Source organism: Miscanthus floridulus, chromosome 8, assembly GCF_019320115.1.
Source record: "Miscanthus floridulus cultivar M001 chromosome 8, ASM1932011v1, whole genome shotgun sequence".
NCBI classification, from domain to species: domain Eukaryota; kingdom Viridiplantae; phylum Streptophyta; class Magnoliopsida; order Poales; family Poaceae; genus Miscanthus; species Miscanthus floridulus.
Window position 1 is genome coordinate 145900751 of NC_089587.1, and position 8007 is coordinate 145908757.

Genomic DNA, 8007 nt, shown 5'->3' on the forward strand with positions numbered 1-8007 from the left:
ACCTTCTCGTACTCAGGGTTTATTTTCCCATTGTTGCAGATGGCACTGTGTATCATGGTTATTGCAAGAGTTTCTTCTATCCCGCTGTGGATGAGGAGTAAGCCTTGGGCAAGCTTCTTTAGTAATTCCTATCTTTGCTTTTGTGGACCGTGATCTGGTTTGGCACTGTATTAAACTATGTTGGAAACTTTATCTTCGAACTTATTTGCTTCTGCTTTATTTATCAAACTCGGTTTGTAATAACTTTTATTCGTACTCTGATGACGAAATGTATCTGTGAACTTTATGTAATATGTGCCATGTATGTTGAATCCTGTATGATCTTGGTTGTTGTAAATCGTTTATCGAGACCCGTCATGGTACTCGACAGACTACCGGGTTTATATGGGTTCAAGTATGACAGTGCGACCACTTGCGGGCTGCCATTGTACTTGTACTCTTATAAATTGGTCGGTTCTGCGACACTCTTCATTTTCTTTTATCAGTAACTTGATATCTTTGAAAATCACAAGTAGAACTATACTAACATAATTTACTGTAATGTAAGAAATATACATGGATAGACCCCTCAAATAATGTCATTATATTTGAATTTGAGGGAGCAATGTAATAAGAAGATTTTACTGCAAAGTTAAAATACAATTTTAACTTGTTTATTTTGTTATCCTGGTTGCTTTTAGGGTTAGATGATGTTATACATATAACTTCAAAGCTACATTTTAACCTTGCACATAACCTGGTATTTGGTGCATTGGATGTCAGGTGAGATGCTATGAAAACAGTATCTTGAATATCTTGCATATATCAACCTGATCAATCATTTTGATATGTGATATTTGTGGAGTTGAGATGATATGGAACCCCAGTCTCGTGCCGCGCTGCTCTTCCCTTCCCTAACTATGCCTTGTGACTTTTTTAGTTTTGTACTACTCTTGAGTGGCTGTGATGAATCAAGTTTCCATTAGAGAACTTCTGCACTTTAGCACCTTATGAGCTGATACTTGGGATATTTTGTTCTGTTTGCTGCTTAACTAGAATGGCTTGTACCAGTACAAGCAACCAGTTCTGTGGCCAGTTAAATTTCCATTAGAGAGAGAGAATTAAATTAAACTCTAGGTGAAATTAAGTTGCAGTTGTCATGCTGATAATGGGTAAATCTGAGCTATTTCTCGAGTTCTTTTGCTCTTGTTCTTTTGCTCCAAGTGAAATATATATAGTTCTTGTGCTTTTGACATACTGCTCTCTAATGGATCAGGAATGACCAATAGTTTCTTTTCTATTAGCTCAATTCAATAGAGCTCTATGATTTTTGCATTGCTATTTCTAGAAGAACATGACTTTTTTGCATGCAAATCATATATTTGTTGCCTTGGACTGTGAAACTTAGGTAATACTTTCAAATGTGAAATTTCTGGAGATGGTCACTGTCTTGTGGTATTTCTTCTGTGAAATTTTGGTAATTATATACTTTTAAATGTGAAATTTCTGGAGATGGTCACTCCATGCCTGTCATTTCTTTTGCACTTGTTGATTTGTAAGTTCTTCCTGTCTCTTGCAGTTGTACTGCTTTGTGAAGGCTAGAAGTAATTATGGGCAGCATTTGTATTATGAAAACTTGAGTATGTGTAAGAACTAAGAAGCTTGTATTCTATGGCCATTGCTTTGGGCCTGTTTGCTTGCTGGCTCCCAGGCAGAGAGCTGGCCTGTCATTAGTCTCTTAAATTTGTCATCTTCATTTCTATGTCCATGTGGTTATTATGAGAATTATGTTGCCAGGAGCATGATCTGCATGTAGATATGGTGTACTAAGAGTGTTTTGTATGGCAACTATTAAACTGAAATATGCTGAGGATTTTTTTCTTTGGAAAATAGATTTGCCAAGTGTAATTCCTAAAAACACTCGGCAAACAATAATGGTATGCTAAGAAAAAAATTATTTTTTCCCTTTAGAAAATAGGTTTGCCGAGTGTAATTTCCAAAAACATTCGGCAAACAATAATCCTTTGCCGAGTGTATTTTGGAAAAACACTCAGCAAACCACTTTTTTTTTACCGAGTGTCAAATTTGACATTCGGCAAACCATTTACCGAGTGCGCGATAAAAAACACTTGGCAAATAGCTGCTTACCGACACGGTAGATGCCGTGTGCTATTTGCCGAGTGTTATATTCGGCAAAGACTTTGCCGAGTGTTTTTTTGATCTTTGCCGAGTATCTGTGACACATGGCAAAGTCACTGTTTCTGGTAGCGGTGGGAGGGCATACTCATCATACACCTCTCATCGATCTTTGGCTGCTGCAGCGCTACAGACAATTCGTACGTACCAGACGACGTCGTCGTTCGTGCTCTGTTTTATTTCCTTTTGAACTAACTAACACACAACAATCATTGACCCGTTAATCTTCTGGAATCAATCTTGTGTTTATTAGTGCGTGTCTGAGCATGCATGCACACACATGGCAAAACATGCATGGTGGAAGAAATGGTACTCTAGTTTGTTAGTGCGTTACCTCTAGTTTCCAGCATTCAACTAATCCAGTCAATCCCGGCCCAATGCGCACTGCTAGGCAGCAGCAGTATGTAGCTGCCGCCCGCGCTTATACCGAAAGATTAGACGGCTGGCTAGCTAATTGATCCAGTTGTGCAGCGTGACACACCACTGACCACCGTCTTATTTGAAAGTTACACTGACCACTTCTGGATGATATATATACATCAAACGAGATATACCAAGTAGTAATTCAATTAGTTTTTTTTAAAAGATAGACGTGTAATTATATTACCAGCTGAAATTGTTAACTGACATACTATATGATTGCTTTTAAACAAAGAATATAGGCGCAGAAGTCATGTACATGGACGCAGCCTATATGGATATATACACGTACTCCCTCGGTTCTAAAAGAAATTAATTTCTAAAATCACTCTAAGTCAAACTATCTTAAATTTAAGTATTTAACGGTCTTAAGAGTTACTTAGGATGGCCCGACTGGCCACAATCCAGCTAAATGCGGCCCACCTCGACCTCTTGCTCCCAATCCATATGGGTCCCGCCTCGACCTCTCGCTTCCAATCCGTACGGGCCTGCCTCGACCACTCGCTCCCAATCCGTATGGGCCCGCCTCGACCTCTCCCACCTCTCGACCTCGCACCGCGCGGTGCCCTTGACCGCTCCTACCTTAGCCGCTAAGGAAAGGATGAGAGGTGGGTGAACGCATTCAATACGCCTGCCCGAACGGGACGCGCAAGCGTACTCCGCCGAGTACAAGAAGGATGGCAGCCCCCTAGTCTGTCCGGCCCTGGGGCAGAGCGTCATCTCAGTCAATACCCCGCTGACAAACAAGACAACACTAGGGCTCGGCAACGTCACCTAGCGTGGCTTAGCTCCGCCCAAATCCCGTCCAATGGACGGGCGTACGATCCCAACCACTACAGCATGGGAATCACGACTTCTCCCTAAAGAAACGAACGCTAGGACTGAGGCTACGACGACAGCAAGCAAGTCATACCGGGCAGGGGAGTTAGTGAACAACCACCACTCCCATTGCACCGCCATGGACGGAACAGTGCCACCACTATATGACAAGCCTTGGCATAAGGAGCAAGCTCACGATGACCATACCCAGATGTGCTGACAAGACTGGCAGGCTTGCCGACCAAGCAAACTAGCTTCTCGCTCCCTCGGGCTGTTGGCCACTCGAGCCGGGAGAACCCTACTATTCTGCATGTAACCTAGCCCCCATGGCTATATAAGGGGAGCTAGGCCTTCTTCTAAACTATCGATTTCCTCTTCCTCGAACACTTCCTACCAGTAGGAACTTAGATAGCATACCCCCTGTTGTAAGACGTTTGGAGCACTTTGGCATTGAGGAACACGTACTCACAGGCCTCCGGCACTGGACGTAAGGGTTCGTCCCTGAAAGGATCAAGATGCCCAAGAGGGGGGGGGGGTGAATTGGGCTAATATTAAATTTTCTTGCAATAATCAAAACCTACGGATAGCCCAATTAACCCCTTGTGCCTAGAAAAGTGTTTATATCAAACTAATGCACAACAACCTCTCAACCTAAGTTCCAAACTTACTCTAGCAAGCAATTCTTATGAAAGTAAAAACAAGTATTGAATTGCTCAAAGTAAATGCTCAAAGTAAGTGCTCAAAGTAAATAGAGAGAGAAATGAACGCGGCGATGTTTTGCCGAGGTATCGGAGAGTCGCCACTCCCCACTAGTCCTCGTTGGAGCACCCGCGCAAGGGTGTAGCTCCCCCTTGATCCGCGCAAGGATCAAGTGCTCTCTACGGGTTGATTCTTCGACACTCCGTCGCGGCGAATCACCCAAAGCCGCTCACAACTTGAGTTGGGTCACCCACAAGCTCCGCCGGGTGAACACCAAACTCCCAATCACCACCAAGCCGTCTAGGTGATGGCGATCACCAAGAGTAACAAGCACGAACTCTCACTTGACCACGCGAAGCCTAATGAGAAGATGGATGCACACTTCGCTACTCTTGATTTGCTAGTGAGGCTACTCTCTTGGATTCTCAAATCACAAACACCTCACTAGGACCTTGCTCTTCTTGGCACTCACAAACGTGTTTCTCAGCTATTGGAATGAGCAAAAGATACTCCACTCACGAGTGGAGCTTCTATTTATAAGCCAGCCTGAAAAACGAACCGTTATGAGCCTCTGCGGGATGACCGGACGCTCCGGTTGTGATGACCGGACGCTCCGGTCAGTTCAACCCATGAACCAGTTTTCAAGTGATGACCGGACGCTGTCAGGGTCTGGTCAGTACCGACCGGACGCGTCCGGTCGCTCTTGGATGCTTACTGTAAACGACCGGATGCTGGATACACAGGGTCCGGTCACACTGACCGGACGCGTCCGGTCACTCTTTCCCAAGTCTGGACCCTTACTGGAGTCGACCGGACGCTAGCCCTCAGCGTCCGGTCACATGACCTCCCAGCGTCCGGTTACACCAGACTTGATCTTCACGGTCAAATGAACTGACCGGACCCTGCGGCCAGCGTCCGGTCGCACCGGAGCCAGCGTCCGGTCAGTGTTTGACCCTCCATTCACTTCCAACTTCTGAACATATGTGAATGAAGTTTGCTCCAAAAGATCTTAGGCATTCATAGGAGCTACCTAGAGCTAGTTTTAACAAGTGTGCACCACACCTAACTCACTAGACTCAACTAGGTCAAGCTACCCGTTCATACCCCCCTTCATAGTACGACCAAAGGAAAAAACAAAGTCCTAAACTACTCTAAGTGTCTCTCCAACTCCAATCGACACTTAGAACTAGTTATCCTTAACCTTGTCGTCCAACCTTTGAAAACCGAAACGATTTCCATCATAGGGGCATGACAACCTCGATTGCCCAATCGATCTCCATTACCATGACCTAACTTAATTGTTTCTGCAAAACACACGTTAGTCACAGTAATCTTGTATTGACATTAATCACCGAAATCCAATTAGGGGCCTAGATGCTTTCAATCTCCCCCTTTTTGGTGATTGATGACAATACCACCTCAAGTATGTTATGGAGTGAGGTTTTTGACGGACTTGGTTCATATAAGCTTTTATCAATGAGAACAAAAGAGTTAGTCATGCTTATATGACCCAAGCCAACACAATGTACTCAAAGAATATGAATTAAGCATGAGTACTAATAACAAAGCTCATTTGCTTCGAAGTATAAACGCGGAAGCAAAAGCAAATGAGCATTCCACAAATGATATGACATATAGATAAAGCAAAGTAGGAATCACACATGTCAAATATCACAATCACATAGATAGCATTATCACATATATATAATAGTATGCATGAAAGTAAACACACGAATGCATAAGTAATAGTGTATCACACAAATAAAACTCCAAATGTATATAATAAGCTAATACTAGATAACTAGCTCCCCTAAAACTCGCTCCCCCTAAGTCTACATACTCAAACCCTCTCCCCCTTTGGCGTCAAACACCAAAACCTAAGGGTCGGTCGGCAGGGCTGCAGCGGACGAGTCGGGCGCTGAAGTACGTGGAGCAAGATGGAACTGGGCGCCATCATCATCTGACCCTGAGCTCTAAACTGACTGACCCTCTGAAGCAGGAAGTGTCGCTGAAGCGGTCTGGGTCTGAGCTGGGGCTGGTGCTGCCTATGAAGCCGCAAGTATGTCTGTCGTAGGATCTGACGAGGCGACAGACGAGGGGAGCCTCTGAGTAGTCATGATAGCTGGAGCTACTATAGACGGACCGGCAGTATGCATGTGAGGTGGAGTAGGCATGCCAGTCAACTCGCTGAAAGATGCTCCAAGACTCCTGGAGACGGACGACTCAGGCATGAATAGTGAGGAAGTCTGCTCTGGTGAGAAACCCGTGTGATAAGGAGTGAACTGCGGGGCTACACCAGGTGAGGCTAACCACTGGGACACCTGTACAGGAGGTGATGGAAACTGAGCTGGAGGCTGTCCTTGACTCTGAAGCCCGATGGGCTGTACTGCTGGAGTCGTCGAAGTGGTAGGAGGCTGTGCAAGCTGGGGCGAAGTCTGTGGCAGTGGGATCCCAATGGCTGTCACTACATGCTGCATGAATCCCATGAGCTGCTGCTGCATAAGTAACTGCTGGTGCTGAAGGAGCTGCTGCTGCCGCTGAAATTCGTCCTGACGAGCCTGAAACTGTGCGAAGTTTGTAGCTGTCTCCTGTGCCTGTCGTGTCTGATCCTGCTGCATCCGCTCAAGAATAGCAATGAGAGCGGGGTCTGTCTATGGAGTAGGTGGAGCAGAACTGGAGCTACCTGCCTCTGTATCGTGTCTGCGTGGAGGCATCTGAGGTATAGGCTGGTAGTCATCGTCGGAGCTGTCACTATACTCACTCACCTCCTGCTGTGCCTCTAGCTCCTCCTCCTCAGTGGCTGCAATCCCTCTGATGATCTCGTCCTGCTGAGCTGTAGACTCTGGCACATCGGGGCGACAGCTAGGCTGACTGGGTGCCTGAGGAGTGGCGTGTCTGATCCTCTGTGACAGGTTGTAAGCTGGGAACTCTGTAGTAGCACCTGTATACTCATCCATCATGCTAGGGGGCTTATCAATCACAACTCTACGGATGAGGAACATGATCCAGTGAGCATAGGGAAGCTACCTATGACCCTTGAATCCCTCAGCTATAGTATCCTCCATCTTTGAAAGAAGGAGGTCCCAGATGTCAAACACTGTCATCTGCATGATGGCATTGAGAAGCCAGAGCTGTAAGCGAGTCAGGCCCTCCCTGTATCCCAACCTAGGAAGCAGTGTCCTCCTGATGATGGCCTCTAGTATCCTCACTGTAGGAGTCAAGTCACTAGGGTTCCTGCTCGACCCCTCACCAAAAGGCTCCTTGAAGCAATGCTGCACTAAATCTGTAGGGGGCACCTGCCCTCCATGAGGACGCCTGGGAGGCCCCTGCTGTCCATAGCAAACCTCATGCATCTTTACAGGCTGCTCCTGTAGTCTCAGTATCTCCCTGGCTCTGCCACTAGTCACTCTATAGTCTTTGCCGTTGAAGGCAAAGTGAATGAATCTGTGATGAGGATCGATGTAGAGCGAGGCATAAAACTGACGGACCTAAGAAGGTACATATATCCCTGTCCGTCCAATCAGATCTAACAGTCCTGGCAAATATGACAAGTATTGCTGAATGCCCTCTCCGGCTGCTGCCACAATGGACTCTATCTGATAGACCCTCTGTGATCTGAACACTGCCCCACTGTTGAGATATGCATTGTAGAAATCCTCCTGCAGTGGCGTGTAGAACCCCTCAACTGCTCTCTCATCCCTCCTCGGAGGAAACCAAACCTCAAACTCAACAAACCGCAGCTGCTGAACCTGCCTGGCTGTAGCGGCCCTCAAGTCGAGGTGAACCACTGGAGGCGAACCCTGTGGTCTGGGCGGAGGGCGTGAACCCCTACGCTGTGTAACTGGCCTCGGTGGAACTGCAGCACTGGTATGACTCGAGCGACGTAGCTGAGGT